The following is a 19,581-nucleotide window of genomic DNA, read 5'->3' as shown; positions in this document are numbered from 1 at the left end:
CCTAAGAAAGGGTATCTAACCTCTGAAGTAGTTTATGGCACTAGTTGGCTTAGTGTCCCATAATCAGCATTCATTCAGGATAACTGCAGGTTGCCTGGAAGCTGCCCTACTCTAGTTCCACATACAAGGTATAGAAATATAGCTGGTTGTCAGCCTTAGCTATATGTCTTCTGTCCCTGGTTAAACATTCAGTAGGTCTTAAGCAAACACATGCTGGTGCTTCTCAGTTGTTCTCTTGTGGCACTGCTGTTGCCTAAAAAGAGGAGAGATTTCTTTTTGAAGGGAAGAGACTGTGACCATCTACTTCACGTTCTTAACATGGGCCTTATTACTAGAGTAGCTCAGCACCTTAGTAATACTTAATGTATTTCTTCTCAGTACTCCTTCCAACATAAGAAGATATTACGCATGTTTTATAGAGGATACTGTAGCTTAGAAGAGTTTGGCTATCCCTGTTTCAGTGCTCATTCATCCCTGAAGAAATACAATATAAAGTACCCACAAGAGTCAAAGAGTTGAGACCTAATTATTGAATAAAGATTCATATAAACTACACGGGTCAGAACTAATCTTGGAGGACTACACAATTAGTCCGTGGTCGGGTTTTTTTTTCTTTACTAACCGGAGAGGCTGAAGCTACTGACCATGCCTGAAACGGAGTCTGATTCTCAAGTCTGCGATTAAGTTCAGCCATTTCAGCGAAGTCTCCGAGGCATGCTATTCCAGCAGACATGCTCCGGAGCGGAGGACTGCGCCGAGGGACCGTGGGGAGCTTTCCGTGAACCGGCAAAAAACGAGAAGCGAGCGCAGAGAGAGGATGCCAGTGCCCCAGCTCCCACCCCCCGAGCGGGAAGCGTTGGGACCCTGACGAGCGGCAGCTATGACTCAGCGTAGGCGGGGCCAGGAGTGGAGGCGGTCAACCCCCCACATATACAAAAGTAGCCCCCAGGGAGCAGTAGCGCGGCTCGGCAGTTTGCGAAGGGAGGGTGACGTCTCCCTAACGGTTTAAAGAGGCGAGCTCCAGTAGTGGTCATCGCCCCCCCCAGAAGAAACCTAGCCATGGTTTCCACTCGGCCAATGTGGTGACCCAGACGGAGCTCCCATGTAAACATGCAGCTGTCCAGGTCACTGGGCTGCAGGGAGTGCCTGAGCCTGTCACTGCTACCTGAGGGCAGCAGAGATAACAACTGTGTGAGGTGTGACCAGGTGGATGATCTGCTCAGCCTGGTGGCAGAGCTGAAAGAGGAAGCAGAAAGGTTAAGGAGTATCAGGGAGTGCGAGAGGGAGATAGACTGGTGAAGCCACTCTCTACCATCTCCTGAGACAAGTGCACTGGATGGACACATCACAAGAAGCGGAGGCTCCTTTATCTACTCGCCACCAGGTGAACGGAGGGGTCCTAAGTGATGGAGAGGAATGGAAACAGGTCCCTGCTCAGGGCAGCAGGCAAATCACCCCCCGGCCTACTTCACCTTCCCAGGTACCCCTGTACAGTAGGTATGCAGCTCTGGAGCCTGAGGGACAGGAAAAGGATGATGTGGACAAAAGCCTGTTCAGGTTAGAGGAGTTGCCTAGGCAGAGTCTGTCAACCCCACACATCATGACCAGCTCTGCTAGGAAGAAAAGAAAGGTGGTTGTCATCGGCGACTCCACTCTGAGAGGAACAGAGGGCCCGATATGCCGACTGGAGTCAACCCACAGGAAAGTCTGCTGCCTCTCTGGGGGCCGGGTAAGGGATGTTACTAGGAAACTCCCTTGTCTGGTATGGACCTCTGATTATTGCCTATTACTGGTCTTCCAAGTGGGCAATGACTGAGTCCAAACGACAAGAAGTCTGAGAGCAATCTGAGAGACCTCAGTGCCTTGGGGCGACTGGTTGAAAGGGATCAGGAGCACAAGTAATGTTTTCTTCTATCCTGCCAGTTGCAGGGAACAATAGGGCGTGTAATTGGAAGGTCACACAGATCAATACCTGGCTCTGGGCCTGGCGTCAATGGCTAAATTTTGGGGGGGGTTGATCATTAGTCAGTTTACATGGCACCAGGCCTGCTGGCAACAGGTGGGGTTCACCTGCCTCAAAGGGGGAAACGGATCCTAGGTCAGGAGTTAGCAGGGCTCATTGAGAGAGCTTTAAATTAGATTTGAAGGGGGAAGGGAATAAGACCAAGCTTGTTAGAGACGAGCCTGGGGGTGGCATGCCAGAGTTGGAGGCAAAATTGATAGCACAGCTGAAGTGCATCTATGCCAAAGCCCAAAGCATGGGCAACAAACAGGAGGAGCTGGAAGCCATCATGCAGCAGGAAGACTATGACATCATCGCCATCACGGAAACATGGTGGGATGACTCGCATGACTGGAGTGCTGCAATGGATGGCTACAAACCCTTCAGAAGGGATAGGCAAGGAAGGAGGCAGTGGGGTAGCACTGTATGTCAGGGAGTGTTTCAACTGCCTAGAACTGAATGATGGTGACAGTAGGGTTGAGTGTTTATGGGTAAGAATCAGGGGGAGGGCCAACAAGGCAGATACCCTGGTGGGAGTCTGTTATAGGCCATCCAACCGGGATGAAGAGGCAGATGAAACATTCTACAAGCAACTGGGAGAAGTCTCAAGATCGCTAGCCTTTGTCCTCATGGGGGACTTCAACTTACCAGCTGTCCGTTGGAAATGCAACACAGCAGAGAGGAAACTGTCTAGGAGGTTCCTGGAGTGTGTGGAAGGTAACTTCCTGACACAGCTGGTGAGTGAGCCAACTAGGGGAGATGCCCCGCTGGACCTCCTGTTTACAAACAGGGAAGGACTGGTGGGTGATGTGGTGGTTGAAGGACATCTCGTGCATAGCAATCATGAGATGATAGTTTTTGATTCTTGGAGAAGTAAGGAGGCGGGTCAGCAGAACCACTACCCTGGACTTCCAGAGGGCTGACTTTGGCCTGTTTAAAGAGCCTGGTCAACAGAATCCCTTGGGAGACAGGTCTGAAGGGCCAAGGGGTCCAGGAAGGCTGGACATTCTTCAAGAAGGAAGTCTTCAAGGTGCACGAGCAGGCCGTCCCCATGTGCTGAAAGACGAGCCAGTGGGGAAGAAGATCGACCTGGCTGAACAGAGAGCTTTGGCTGGAACTCAGGGGGGAAAAAGGAGAGTTTATGACTTTTGGAAGAAGGGGCAGGCAACTCGGGACTATCAGGAAGTCGTGAGGTTATGCAGGGCAAAGATTAGAGAGGTGAAAGCCCAGCTAGAACTCAGGCTGCCCACTGCTGTAAGAGATAACAAAAAATGTTTTTACAAATACATTAAAAACAAAAGGAGGGCCAAGAATAATCTGCATTCTTTATTGGATGTGGCGGGGAACATTGCCACAAAGGCTGAGGAAAAGGCTGAGGTACTTAATGTCTTTCTTTGCCTCAGTCTTTAATAGCAAGACCAGTTAACCTCAGGATACTCAGCCCCCTGAGCTGGAAGACAGGGATGAGGAGGAGCAGAATGAAGTCCTCACAGTTCAGGAGGAAATGGTTAGTGACCTGCTGCTCCACTTAGACAGGCACAAGTCTATGGGGCTGGATGGGATCCACCTGAGAGTACTGAGGGAGCTGGTGGAAGAGCTTGCCAAGCCACTCTCCATCATTTATCAACAGTCCTGGATAACCGGAGAGGGCCCAGAAGAGTGGAGGTTAGTCAACGTGACACCCATCTACAAGAAAAGCAGGAAGGAGGATCCAGGGAACTACAGGCTTGTCAGCCTGACCTCGGTGCCAGGGAAGGTTATGGAGCAGATCATCCTAGGTGCCATCACATGGCATGTGCAGGACAACTGGGGGATCAGGCCCAGCCAGCATGGGTTTATGAAAGGCAGGTCCTGCTTGACAAACCTGATCTCCTTCTACAACAAAATGACCCTCTTAGTCGATGAGGGAAAGGCTGTGGATGTTGTCGACCTGGACCTTAGTAAAGCCTTTGACACCGTCTTCCACAGTATTCTCCTGGAGAAACTGGCTGCTCGTGGCTTGGAGGAGTGTATTTTACACTGAGTTACAAGCCGGCTGGCTGGCCGAGCCCAAAGAGTGGTAGTAAATGGAGTTATATCCAGCTGGTGGCTGGTCACAAGTGGTGTTCCACAGGGCTCATTATGGGGGCCAGTTCTGTTTAATGTCTTTCTCAATGAGCTGTATGAGGGCATTGAGTGCACCCTCACTAAGTTTGCAGATGACATTAAGTGTGTGTGTGCGTGGGGAGTTAGTGTTGATCTACTTGAGGGTAGGAAGGCTCTGCAGAGGGATCTGGACAGGCTGGATCGATGGTATGAGGCCAGTTGTATGAAGCTCGACAGGGCTCAGTGCAGAGTCATGCACTTGGGTCACAACAACCCCATGCAATGCTACAGGCTTGGGGATGAGTGGCTGGAAAGCTGCCTGGTGGAACAGGACCTGGGGGTGCTGGCCAACAGCTGGCTGAACATGAGCCAGCAGTGTGCCTAGGTGGCCAAGGCGGCCAATAGCATCCTGGCCTGTATTAAAAATAGTGTGGCCAGCTTGACAAGGGAATTGATCATTCCACTTTACTTGGCACTGGTGAGGCCACACCTTGAATACTGGGTTCTGTTTTGGGCCCCTCACTTTAAGGGGGATGTAGAGGTGCTGGACCATGTCCAGAGAAGGGTAACGAAGCTGGTGAAGGGTCTGGCACACAAGTCTTATGAGGAATGGCTGAGGGAACTGGGGTTGTTTAGTCTGGAGAGGCGGACACTCAGGAGGGACCTTATTGCTCTCTAGAACTACCTGAAAGGAGGTTGTAGACAGGTGGGGGGAGGTTTCTTCTCCCAGATAACTAGTGACAGGACAAGAGGAAACAGCCTCAAGTTTTGCCAGGGGAGATTTAGATTGGATATTAGGAAAAAATTCTTCATGGAAAGGGTGATCAAGCATTTGAACAGGATGTCCAGGGAGGTGGTGGAATCACCATCCCTGGAGGTATTTAAAAAACATGTAAATGTGGTGCTTAGCAACATGGTTTAGTGACGGACTTGGCAGTCCTGGGTTAACGGTTGGACTTGATGATATTTTCCAGTCTAAATGGTTCTGTGGTTCTATAACATAAAAGTTAGAAATAGTCATGTCTTTTTTCTCTGTGATCATAAATTTCATAATTTTGTACATGTGCTTGTTTCTGATTATGGATAGATGATAAGAATTTTAGCAGTTGTAAAACACCATTACTTTATAAATGAATCATGTGAAAGATACAATGGAAATAAGTGACAGAAATGGGAGTTTAAAAAAATCTTTAATTTAGATATAGGTAGACAGTATAATGCTCATCAGTCTGAGTCATAAAATTCTCATTTTGAGATATTTGCTTCTAAACCAAACTGAGAAAATTCACTACATTCTTGTATGTAATCATAACCTAATCAGTATAAGAAAGGTCAGAATTATTTATACTATTAATGCCATTACTATTCCTCCCCAAAAAGGAACGTGTTTATGATGTAATCCTCTTCTTGCAACATCACGATGAATCTTTCTTTACCTAGTGCTTGTTTAGACTTTTCTATCGTTTATTTTGGCCAGTGGAATGTGAAAGCACTTTAGACAAATGCAATTACAGAAATTAACACTCAGACAGACATACCCTTATCTTATCTTAATGATATATCTTATTTCCAAACTGGATTATTCAAGAAACTTTATCATAGCCTACTTTATTTATGTCCTTTGGTTTCCACAATTACCAATATTATCTTTTCAGGGTAAATATGAATGAAGCTGAAGCTGAATTACATGAATGCCATACTTGATAACAAAGCATAACTCAGCTAGAGCTTCACTGCTCTAAGGATATAACCCTTTATCAGGTATGAGGAGATATTTGGCAAAAGCAGGCTTTTGAGATACTCTATGCAAGAATACCAGGGAAATGACATGATGTCTAAGGGATAGGAAGGAAACACTTCACAGTTGGACACTTCTTGAGAGAACTATAAGATATGAGCAAGAACCTTACTGAGATTGTTCTAGTTAGTACATGTTTTTTTCCATACGTGAAGGGGGTACTTGGCCCATATACCCAGGGCCTAGTTGTGAAAGGCATTACCTTACTATATTTTGAATCCATATTCTCCCATCTATTTTGTTTAATGATGTCAGTTTTTCTTGCATATTCTTCCGTATTAGTTACTAAACAGCTTGAGTGTCAGTGTGTAGCAAGGGCCATCTGCTCTTTGGGGCCCAGGAGCTGCAGAGGATCTCCAGGCTGGCAGGGCATGGGCCTCGCTAGACTGGGCATGTTCCACCACCCCCAGCAAGGGAATAGGGCAGGCTGGGGCGAAGCAGCCCCAAGTCCAGATCATAGAATCATAGTCTGAGTTGGAAGGGACCTTTGAAGATCATCTAGTCCAACCCCCTGCCATGGGCAGGGACATCTTTCACTAGATCAGATTGCTCAAAGACCCATCCAGCCTGACTTTGGATCCAGAGGTGGGGCATCTACAACTTCTCTGGGCAACCTGTTCCAGTGTCTCACCACCCTCATAGTAAATAATTTATTCCTTATATCTAATCTAAATCTACCCTCTTTCACTTTAAAACCCTCGCCCCTTGTTCTGTCACTACAGTCCCTGGTGAAAAGTCTCTCTCTGTCTTTCTTGTAAGCCCCTTTTAAGTATTGAAAGGCCACAATGAGGTCTTCCCAAAGCCTTCTCTTCTCCAGGCTGGAAAAAACCCAACTCAGCCTTTCATCATAGGAGAGGTGCTCCAGCACTCTGATCATCTTCATGGCCCTCCTCTGGACCTGCTCTAAAAGGTCCATGTCTGTCTTGTATTGAGGACCCCAGAGCTGGATGCAGTACTCCTGGTGGGGTCTCACAAGAGTGGAGTAGAGGGGAAGAATCTCCTCCCTTGACCTGCTGGCCATGCTTTTTTTGATGCAGCCCAGGACGTGATTCGCTTTCTGGGCTGCAAGCACACATTGCATCATCACAGATGATTTTTAAGTGGCTATTCTAATATAATTTGTCAAAATTTGCTGAAGCAGAGAAAAAACCTGAAGGCAAATAACAGTTGTGTACCTTTTGATAGGGTCTACCACTGTGAAAATGAGAAATGATTTTTTTTGAGAAGTACTATTTTTACACCACTTATGCCAGTAGATTTAATGTGTATATGAATTTCGTGAATCACAAATCCTTCATTAATCAAATCCTTCAGATTAAGTACAGAAGAAAAGGTAGCTAGTGGAAATGACTTTTCATAAGAACAAGGGTGTTTTACGAGAGGGGTTTAAAAAAAGCAGCTACTGACAACTTCTTTAAAACTGGTTCAGTATAAATATTTATGAGCTGTAAAACTTGTTATAGAAGCCATTCTGCATTATCAACACAGTATTAATTCAATTTAGAATGCAGTGATGTGAACTCAATGCAAGCTTTAAAACTGAATAATAGTACAGATAGCACATTTTCCAAGGAGGTAAATCTCTTTTTGTCTGATTTGTTATTGTCAAAATACAACAAAAAAAAGCAGCACAAAATAAAACAAACAAAAAAACCCCCATACCAACCTGAACTTCAACCTTTTTCTTAAACCAAATTCTAAATGGCCATAAACCAAGAGGATAGAACTGAGATTTGCAAAAGCTACAATACAGCATATGAACAGCAGAAGTGATCTCAGATTAACATCACATCTTTTCTGTGAGCATTCTTTCTTAAAGATCAATTAAAAAAATTACTGGAAAAGTAAAAATACAAAAACATTTTGCTTCACATTTTTTGGAAAGATGCACAGCATTTCCATGAGTTTATATTCTCTTATTTTCATCTAATGACTAGAAAGATCCTGAGGATCTTTCATGAAAAATACAGGAAATACAGGAAAATACAGACTATATCACCATACTAATAGTGCTTCTCCATATCAGAAACAGATAGAATGTGAAATCCTTAGACATAGGAAAAGAAGGATAAACTGAGTAAAAGTTATTATATTTCAAATACATCAAGGAAATTTATAGGATCTAACAAGGGTCTTCTGTTTGATCACTGTGTATTTTCTCATTCATCTACTGAATATAGTAACCAGCTCCTAAACTGAAGTACTCTGAATCACACACTAATAAAAAATATGCAAATAGAAAAATAATCTGCTCTTTATTAGATATGCCCTCCGAAACAGTGCTTTGAACAGAGTAGGTTCAAAGCAAAAGAAAACTTTGATATGTATAGTTTTATATTGAAACATTTAGTATTCTTTTAAGAGAGGAATGTGAAAGCTCACTCAGATCTTGCTTACACGAAAAGATACACTAAAATTGTTAAAATAGACTAAAATATTTTCATACACAGACACACTTCTTTCTCACCGCCCCAGCTATGGACAGTATATGTACAGTTAGGGTTGGGAGACCTTGAACTACATAAGCTACTTGTTAGCCACATATTTGGTCCCATCTTGACTTAACTTCAAAACAAATGGCTGTTTCCAGTTAGATGGTTTCTTTTTCCCAGGAGAGAAAACATTTAACTACTACTTTTGGCAACATCCACATGATAAACTATACTCCCTGCAAAACTGTTCCCTTATTAAACCAACAATCCTTCCAAAATCACCTCTAAATTGTAGTGATTAGTGGGCGATACCTACCAAAGAGCTGCAGTTTCATATTAAAACTTGTGCCAAATTAATAATTTGTTGAAATCAAAAGTTTAAGATCCTCCATTCTATACCTTCCTAGGCACATGTGCTCATCTTGCACTGGCTCTTGTAATCTTCAGATAGTATGTTAAGATCACTAAAACTGAAAAAAATTAACCTGTCAAAACATTTTAATTAGCTTAATATGTGATTGGAAAAGAACAGGAGAAAGGTAAAGCCATACAGAAAGGAAAAAGGAGCAAGGACACTGTAGGGAACGGAGACAGTGGGTTGTTTGACATTGATAATGTGCAGCAGTGGCCTTGCTTTGACAATGTGCAGGTGTGATCCTGCAGCAACGAGGTAAATAACTTTGAGGGAGTATGAGAAGAAACCTGGATGAGACAGAAACAAAGGAAGAATGTGATCTCTCCTCTAGAAGATAAGGAAACAGTGTGAACAGCAGAGAGTAGCCTATAGTGAACAGCGGCTGGGTGCGTGGACAGTAGAGTTTGACCAATAATAAAGCTTTTAGCAGCACATGTACAGAGTATAAACTTATAAAAGCTGTAACTAACAATAAAAGTCTTTGCTTCACTATCCTTGCAAAGTCCATGCCTCGTCTGCCACAGACACCACCCCATGCCCCATGCTGCCTTTTTGGCAGCAACAAGCTGTTCATTTGAAGCAGTGATAATGTGAAGCTGTAGCCTTAACTCATGATTTTTTCAGTGTGCATGTCAGTTCATTCCAAGCCAGAAAGATGATGGCTTTGAACCTGAAGTCATACAACATTATAGAAATGCCAATAGTTTAAATTAAACTTGTTGCATTAATTTCTTACATCAGATATACCCTTCCACTTTGTTCTTTAACAAGATATTGCTAGCTTCTCACATACCATTAACTTATTTGGGATAACAAAAGGATTGGGAAATCTCTAACAGCAGAAAAAAATCCAGTTCATAAAAGACACACCACAGGAAGTGGTGCAGAAATATCAATTGTCTCTGCTAAATATTAGTAGCTTCTATTACCACGTACTCATGCGTTCTTCTGAATGCTTTATTAGGCAAATATATATTTTCCTCCTATATGACTGAATTTAGATTGACAAAATTTTCCCATATGGTCTATGGCAATCCAGTCTTTGTTCTACCTTACTTTACATTTAGTAGGATTTGGGATTTTACACCTGAACAGGCAATAATCCTGGTGAATTGACACACCACCTGATCGAAGGGTGCCTTGCCTACCTCAATGACACCCAGCAGCTTCTAGCACTGGTTAGCAAGGCCAGTCGAGCCATGGCTCAGTATTATCAGAGGAGCATGGTTAAGACAGGGACCCAAACCACTTCTGAGGGTGCCACGATTGAGACAGAGATCCAAACCCCAACTACAGTAATTGCCCCAGTAGTAAAAAAGAAATAATTGATTCAGAGGTTGATGTGTCCATATCATTGATTAATAAGGGAGGAGGAGGAAAAGGTCTGATCAGGAAGCTGGTCCTTTGGCAAAGAAACAGGAGGAAGAAGTGAGAGAAATCACCCAACAGGTAGAAACTACTTGGTCCCTGACCTTGAGAGAATTTGAAGACATGCAGAAAGATTACAGCTGCCAGCAAGGTGAGCAGATTGCTCTGGGGACTGGGGAACTGACAAAGAAATCAGGAAAAAAGGCAACAATCTGCAGCCTCTGGAGGTGGATTCTGTCAAGTATGAAAGCAAGGTATCCATTCAAGGAAGATCTTGTCAATTACTGAGGAAAGTGGACTACCACTGAAGAAAGTATCCAGTACCTCAGAGAATTAGCGGTACTGGAAGTGAGCTATGGTGACCTGGACAACAAACAGGTCTCCAAAGATCTGGATGATGCCCAGTGTACATGGACCATGTGGAGGAAGGAGGTCCAAAATGCCTCAGCATCATATTCTAAAAGCTTTGCAAGAATGTATTGCCCAGATATGGATACACAACTGTGGGGAGAGCATCTTCCTGACTGAAATTTTGAAGAAAATCTCTCTCCCTCCTCGTACCCACAGGCCAGCACCTCGGCTGTCAGGGGTTCCCCATGGAGTCAGTCCCCTCCCACAATGGTCAGAGGGAAAGCCCTATGTGCATGCCATGTGTCACTCTCTGGTTCTTCCTGTGTGACCAGGGGGAGGATGGTGAGCTCACCTTTAAGCTGGAAGTCCATGTACAAACTGATGGGTAAGATGGCTGATAAGGGGTCATCCAAGAAGGCTGTCAGTTCAGTTGCTGTTGAGCCCAAAGGCAACAATCAGTGATCCCCCAGATGCAGAAAAAAGACTGAGATCACCTCCCTTGATTATGGTGAAGGGACCTCCAGTCTGGCAGTGCAAGGGTCAGACAGTGAATACTCCATCTGGAAATAAATAGTCCCTGCCTTCAACCAGGAGGAGGAAAGGGACAACCAGGTTTACTGGACTGTGTGTATTTGATTGCCTGGCACATCGGATCCACAGAAGTATAAGGCTCTGGTGGACACTGGTGCACAGTGTTCTCTAATGTCATCGGGATATAAGGGTGTGGAACCCATTTGGATTTCTGTAGCAACACAGTTATTCTAACAGTTGTCTGTGTTGGAGGCTAAGGTGAGCCTAACAGGGAATGAGTGGCAAAACCATTCTATTGTGACAGGCCCAGAGGCCCTGTGTATTCTTGGCATAGACTATCTCAGGATAAGGTACTTCAAGGACCCAAAAGGGTACCAATGAGCTTTTGGTGTATCTACTGTGGATACAGAGAACGTGATTAAACAGCTGTGTACACTGTCTGGTCTTTCGAAGGACCCTTCAGTTGTGAGGTTGCTGCAGGTTGAAGAACAGCAGGTGCTGATTGCTACCATGACAATCAATATCACACCTTGACAGTCAATATCACACCAACTGATACTCACCGGTTCCTATCAATGAGCTGAATCATCAACTGGAGAACCAAGGAGTGATCACCAAGACTCACTTACCCTTTAATAGTTCCATAGGGCCAGTGCAAAAGTCTGATGGATGGTGGAGGTTAATAGTAGACCATTGTGGCATGAACGAGGTCATGCCACCACTGAATGCTGCCATACCAGACATGCTGGTTCTCCAATACAAACTAGAGTCAAAGGCAGCCAAGTGGTGTGCTATGACTGACATTGCCAATGTGTGTTTCTCAATTCCTTTGGCATCAGAATGCAGGCCACAGTTTGCTTTCACTTGGAGGGGCATCCAGTACACCTGGAATCAAGTACCCCAGGGGTGGAAGCACAGCCCTACTATTTTTCATGGACTAATCCAAACTGCACTGGAAAAAGGTGATGCCCTTGACGATCTGCAATAATTTGATGACATCATTGTGTGGGGTAATAAAGTGGAAGAAGTATTTGAGAAAGGAAAAAGAATAATCCAGAGTCTTCTGAAAGCTGGTTTTGCCATAAAAAAGAGCAAGGTCAGAGGACCTGCACAAGCAATCCAGTTCTTGGGCATAAAATGGCAGGAGGGACACTGTCACATCCCTATGGATGTGACCAAGAAGATAGTAACTATGTCTCCACCAGCTAACAAGAAAGAAACACAAGCTTTCCAAGGCCTTGTGGGATTCTGGAGAATGCATATTCCAGGTTATAGTCAGCTTGTGAGCCCTCTCTATTGAGTGACCCGAAAGAAAAGTATTTTGAGTAGGGCCCTGAGCAACAACAAGCCTTTGAGCAGATCAAACAGGAGATAGCTTATGCAGTAGCTCTTGGGCCCATCCATATAGGACCAGCTGTGCAAAATGTGCTCTACACTGCAGCTGGGGAGCATGACCTCACCTGGATCCTCTGGCAGAAAACACCAGCAGAAACCTGAGGCCAACCTCTAGGCTTTTGGAGCTGTGGGTATTGAGGATCAGAAGCCAACTACATACACCCTGACTGTAAAAGAGATATTAGCAGAATATGAGGGGGTTTGAGCTGCTTCAGAAGTTGTTGGTACAGAAGCACAGCTCCTCTTGGCACCACACTTGCCTGTGCTACACTGGATGTTCAACAGAAATGTCTCTCTACACATTTTATAATTGATGCTACATGGAGTAAGTGGGTATCCTTCATCATGCAATGGGCTCATGCTCAAACTGCCCAGTAATCCTGTAAGAGATTGTGGGCTGGTCAAAAGGCAGAGATTTCACAGCATCACCTGAGGAGGTGACACATGCCCAAGAGGTACCACCATATAAAGACTTAACAGAAGATGAAAGACACTATACTCTGTTTACCAATGGATCCTGATATGTTGTAGGAAACCATCAGAAGTGGAAAGCTGCTGTGTGGAGTCATACACAAAAAGTCATTGAAGTAATTCAAGGAAAAGGCAAGTTGAGTGAGTTTGCAAAAGTGAAAGCCATCCAGCTGGCCCTAGAGATTGCTGACTGAGAAAAGTAGCCAGTACTCTCTATTGACTCATGGATGGTGGTAAATGCCCTGTGGGGGTGGCTACAGCAATGGAAGCAGAGCAACTGGTAGCGCAGATGTAAATCCATCTGGGCTGCTGCATTGTGGCAAGGCATCACTGCCCAGGTAGAAAACATTGCTCTAAAGGCAGGTCATGCAGGTACTCACTTGCCCAAGAACCCTACCACTGAAGAACATCAAAACAATGAGCAGGTACACCAGGCTGCCAGAACTGAATAAGCTACTGGGAGTGTAAGGGTGAACTATTTGTAGCTCGATGGGCCCACAAAACATTGGGACATCTAGGGAGAGATGCAACATACAGATTGGCTGGTTATCAAGAGGTAGACCTGACCATGGAGGTCATCACACTGTGAAACATGCACTGCAATCTAGCAAGCCATGCTAGTCTTCTTGCAATAGAGGGTGGTGGCTGGATTTCCAGTATGGTGAGGCCTGAAAAATTGACTATGTTAGAACCACTGCCATGAATACAAGTGTCCTGGTTTTGGCTGGGATAGAGTTATTTTTCTTCTCAGTAGCTGGTACAGTGCTATGGTTTTGGATTTGGTGTGAGAATAATGTTGATAACATGCTGATGTTTTCAGTTGTTGCTAAGTAATGTTTATACTAAGTCAAGGACTTTTCAGTTTCTCAGGTCCTGCCAGCAAGAAGTCTGGAGGGGCACAAGAAATTGGGAGGGGACACAGCCAGGACAGCTGACCTGAACTAGACAAAGGGATATTCCATACCATAGAACGCTATGCTGAGTATATAAACTATAAACTGGGGGTGAGGTGTGGAGTTGGCTGGGTCCTGGCAATCACTGCTTGGGGACTGGCTGGGCATCAGTCAGTGGGTGGTGAGCAATTGTATTGTGTATCACTTGGGGTTTTTTCCCCCTTCCCTTTGGATTTTATTCCTCTCCCCTTCTCTTTCATCATCATTATTATTTTCATAATCATCGTTATCATAATCATTATAAATTTCAATTATTAAATTGTTCTTATCTCAACCCATGAGTTTTACTTTTTTTCCTGATCCTCATCCTCATCCTGCTGGGGGGGAGGGGGAGCGAGTGAGTGGCTGTGTGGTACTTAGATGCCAGTTGGGTTTAAACCACGACACTAAGGCATGTGCTACATACTGATCATGGTGGAAGCGACTACCAGGTGTCTGGAAACATACCCTGTTGACCATGCCACTGCCCAAAACACCATCCTGGGCTGTGAAAAGCAAGTTCTGTGGTAACACAGCACCCCAGAAAGAATTGAATCAGACAATGGGACTCATTTCTGGAATAACCTCATAAAATGAGCTAAGAAACACAGCATGGGTTGAGTGTATCACATCCCCTATCACCCAAAAAGCCTCTGGAAAGACTGAGAGATATAATGGACTTAAAGACTATGTTGAGAGTGTTGGTCACTGGGCCATGGAAGCACTGGGATATAAATTTAGCAGAAGCCACTTGGCTGGTAAACACCAGAGGACCTGCTAACTGTCCTGGTCCTGCCCAAACAAAGCCTCTACATACTGTGGGAGGAGATAAGGTCCTTGTAGGGGAAGTGGCTGGGGAAGGTGATGTGGGTTGCTCCTCCCATGGGAAAAGGCAAACCCATTGGTGGGATTGTCTTCGCTCAAGGACCTGGGTGTACTTGGTGGGTAATGCGGAAGGATGAGGAGACTCAGTGTGTGCCTCAAGGAGATTTAACCTTGGGGAAAAAATAAGCTGTGATGTGAGTTGTATGTTGTAGGAAGTAATGTAGCAGCGACTACCTGAACTGACAGAGAATTATCTTCACAAGGAACTGGGTGAGTTCAGCAATGACCCAAACCAAGCTGGTGTTGGCACCTAACATTCAAACATGCTGCTTCTCCTGTCCTGAGCAACCACCTTGAGAGACAGGACCCAAATCATAGACTGTTATTATGGATATTTTGCAGGGGAGTGGTAGAAACCCATGGAATGGGAAAATAATATCTATATATATGTTAAGGGAGAGGGGATAGTAGTTAATGAGAATGTATAAATCTGTTTGTTGGGTATAAAGCATGTAGTATAAGTAGTAAGTGTTGGTAAGAGGGGATTTCAGGAATGAGAAAAAGATATAAGGGGATGGTCAGAAGATATATAAATGCATCAGTTAATGTGGGACCTCAGCATGATACAAACAGTATGGAATAAGGTGCAGAGATTGTATTGGGTCTGGCTGGGATGGAGTTAACTTTCCTCATAGCAGCCATGATAGTTCTGTGCTTTGCATTTGTGGCTAGAACAGTGTTGATAACACACCAATATTTTGGCTACTGCTGAGCTGTGCTCCCACAGCATCAAGGCTGTCTTTCCAACTCCCCCTGACCCCAGAGACTGGTAGGCTGGGATGGGAGGGAACATAGCCAGGACAGCTGACCCAAACTGACCAAACCAATATTCCATACAATATGATGTCATGCTCAGCAGTAAAAGCTAAGCAAAAGAAAGTAGGGGGAGCATTTGTTATTAAGGCATTTGTTTTCTGAAACAACTGGTACACATACTGAAGCCTTAATTCCCAGGAAGTGGCTGGACATTGCCTGCTAATGGGAAGTAGAGAATAAATCTTCTTTTTGTTTTGCTTTGCTTCCACACGCTGTCTTTGCTTTCATTAAACTGCCTTTATCTTGACCCACAATTTTTTAATCTTATTTTCTCCCCGTCTTGCTGAGGAGGGGGAGTGAGAGAGCTGTTTGCTGGGCACCTGGTAGCCAGCCAAGGTCAACCCACCACATGTGGTCACTGAATTACTTCTTAATCAACATTTGAATACTTCTCTCAGATTCAGCTTCTTGAGAATTCAGGCACTACTACACAGATTCAATACATATATTTGATGCAAGAAAATAGCCCTGTCCTTGTAAGTTTGCAGCTGCTTCTGAGCTTATCCTTTGCTCATCCACAGCTGAAGTGTCTGAAGACAGTGGACTTCACCAAAGAAGTTTAATTCTTTTGTGGATTGATCTTGTAGAATAATATATCTCAGTGATGAACTACCAAGAAAGTTAATTGCATTAGAGTGGAATAAATCCTTAAAGAGAAATCAGTTTTGGCAACTGCAAGATAGCTCCTGGAGATCCACACACATCTGTAACAAATGCTATGCTACTGTAGATACTTATGAAATAACTTGTTTTGTTTGATCAATAGTGGCTACTTATTTAGGAATCCAAGAGCTATTTCTGACTGAACTGCTCACTTTGAAATTATTCACAGTGCAATGGGTATACAAATAAGCATTATACCAATAACCACATTTACTGGTAGATTTTTTGGGACTCTCCCATCCTTATACATACATTATTTCCAGCTTCCTTTGTCCTCTATTGGAGACTCTAGTAGACAAAGGTTGGGAAAGAACATTAAAGAACAGAAAGCATACGAGCCCACTACACCCTGAGCAAAGAACATGGGGAAGGTCAGATGCACACACACTATATACAGAAGGTTAGGACAAAAAAGCAAAAGCAGTTAAACCATTTGATGAATTTGTGCAGATATGATAGAACACAAATATGGATAGCACACTGAGAAGAACCCCAGTTACTAATAAATTCTTTTATGTTCAGATACAATAACTTTTAACTTGCAAAACTCATTAAGGCTGAAAATTAAAAGGAAAGCTCACAACACACTTTTTTTTTTAATTCTGGAGTACATTTTTCTAACAACTCATTTTAATCAGATGGGAAAACAAAAAAAATCATAAAAACATAATTCAGAAAAAAGTTGTTGCAAAGATCTAAGTTAAAACAATTTTAAAACAACTGCTCTAACAACAAAAAATTTTTAGCTAACACTTAAATTTCTTATTTGATTCAAACTGCTGGTCATGAAGCATTTAAAGTGCATTATACATTGTTTTTAGCTTGTGCATGCTATAAGTAGCTATTAGAAACTCAAGGTTATACTTCTTAATTTTATAAAAGCAAACATACAATTTATGTGATACACAGATACTAAAACCATAAAGTTTCCTAGCGCCCAGTATTCTTTTTAGCACTAACCATCAATATTATCATAGATATCCTTTCTGTTACTTCATGTAACCTGATGAAAGTTGAAAAATTCATGAACCCTAAAGGAATTACTCTTGACTATTAACACTGAAGCACATCACCACAAAGAAAATCATATTGCCAAATATAGAACCTGTGTGATGGGATTTTATGGATAGATGAAGATTATTTGCAGCACTTGGGAAAACCTGAGTAATGAAAGTACTTTATCACTACAACTGCAAGCAATTACCACCTACCTGGTCATAAGACAGAAGACTAGCATCATCCTCAGTACTAAAATTTGCTCTAGTTTAAGTTAATATTGAAACTAACTCAAATCAACAAGTCCAGAAGGGGAATGGGCCTATTTCTTTTTCCATCTGAAAATTACTGATTTTGTACCCAGTGACAGTAGAAGAGAAAAAAATGTCTGTTTTAGAAATGGCCCTCAATACATTTTGTAAGGGGGTTATGATATGACGAATGCATTTGTAGTGGTATAGATTCAAGATGTGAAAAGATCCGCCACAAAAATTCATACATGTCTGTACAGTCTCTATGTCATATAAGGATTGGTTATACCAAGTGATTTTAAACTATTCATAAGTGCATTTACACCTCAAAGGGCATGAGGTCAAGTAATGCAATGCATAAATTACCAAGAAACTGATCTGGGCCCATATTTTACCAATAGTGTATGTACTAGAACTATACATAGTTACATAAAACTATGTATAAATAAAACCTAACTTTATTAAAAAAAATTACCAAAATGAAACAAAATGTTAAGAATATGAAAGTTTTTTCCATTACAAGTAAACAACAGAGAATAAAGAAATTATGTTTTCCAGGCCTGTTTAACAGTGAATAACTAAGAATAAATTCTGTTATCATTTAGCACATAGTAACATGCTCCATTATCATTTTACATTTGTTAAATTAGGGCTGTTCTCACAGGCTTTTAAACACTGAAAACTGCTTAAACTCTGCAGTAATATGTATATTATAAAAAGCCAGGAAACAGACAAAGCATTACATTTAAAAAATAATTCTAGTATTACAAAAGGAATTTGCAAACAAACATAGAAAGATTTAATTTTTGGTTTGACAACCTTTTATCTTTAGCTTAATTTATATAAAAATATAATTATTTACATATCAAAGATAAAATCCTAAGCTTTCCCATATATTCAATAATTAAACTAATATTGTATGTTCAATAAATAAAATATCAGTTTTGTAATTAGCAAGACATTAACCAAAAATTAGTATTTTCAAAGCCTCATTCTGTGAAATTAAAAATCATATATATAGACTAGAGAAAATATGTATCAATTAAGAACTAAAAAAAACCCTCTGCATATCAATTTCAATAAATGTTTAAATTCCCTAGTAAATAAGCAGAATAAATGCACTTCACAAATAGACCACAGTGTGCAATTCGTGTAAGATGTAATAAATTTTCAATATCTTTATAATCAGAGCAGACAAAAAGCAAAGGACATTCAAGTTTTAAGAGTTACCTAGAAGAAATAACTTTCATTTTTTATCTGATTATAATTGTCCATATGCATTTACCAAAGCTAGTAAGTATCCATTAAAAGATGCTGAACATATACGCAATATAGAGAATAGGTATATAGATGTTAAAAGCTATGAAGAAAAAAAGGCTTTCAGTTTAAAAGCTAACTCTTGCTGTCTCTTTTTTTTTTTTTTTAATTATTATTAAAGCAAGCACAGGTAAGCATTAAAACATTTTTGAGAAGAACAGAAATACACTTTAATTTCTTAGGATTATTAGAGGAAAATAACTAGGATTTTGGAGAAGGAAACTAACTCTGAATTATAATCTGTTATGCTTCCTAAAATTTTGTATAATGGAGAAGGTGCCTTAAGTGTGCTTGAAACCAGTCCATTTTTTTCATTAAGAGCAAATGGCTAACTCATAGTTAAAATGGAAAGATTAAGTTGAAAAGAGTTGGTTTATGAATGAAATATCAACCGAGTAAATACTAACTACAAAACTACTGGAAGAATGTAAGCTGTTAAGTTTTCTAAATAATGATATATTTTAATATCCCTTTTTGTTTCTATTTTGAAAGACATCTGAAATGGCTTACAGATTAAAAAGTTTTATTTCAAATTTGCAATGATACTGGTAGGACAGTACCTGTTCCCATGTCTATATCAGTACCTTATATTTGAGATATAAAATCGGGATGAAACTGTGATTTGAGAATTTTACCACTTAAAGAAAACCATTTTTATTCTGACAACTTCTTCATTACAATGTTATGGACAATGAACTAATAGTTTCAGTTACATAGTGAATAGTGGAATCCAAACAGTAAACTCCAAAACGGAAAAAAACAAAAGCAGTACAAGGATGTTTTGGGAGACTCTGAATGCCATTCTTTCAGGGTGGCAATTATTTATTATATAAATCAGGACAGAGTGTTATTTTGGAGGAATGCATTGGGCAG

The 19,581-nt window shown here is 42.0% G+C and overlaps 1 protein-coding gene across 6 annotated transcripts in view; it reads right to left on the bottom strand.

Annotated features, from left to right (window-relative positions):
• Nucleotides 1-19,581, bottom strand: part of LOC130141965 (tyrosine-protein kinase Fer-like) — a 224,729-nt gene that overhangs the window by 83,357 nt on the left and 121,791 nt on the right. The gene's annotated exons all lie outside the window — the stretch shown is intronic.

This window comes from Falco biarmicus, chromosome W (genome assembly GCF_023638135.1).
Source record: "Falco biarmicus isolate bFalBia1 chromosome W, bFalBia1.pri, whole genome shotgun sequence".
Classification (NCBI taxonomy): domain Eukaryota; kingdom Metazoa; phylum Chordata; class Aves; order Falconiformes; family Falconidae; genus Falco; species Falco biarmicus.
The sequence above is the reverse complement of the archived record's forward strand: the minus strand, read 5'-3'. Positions and strand labels throughout refer to the sequence as shown.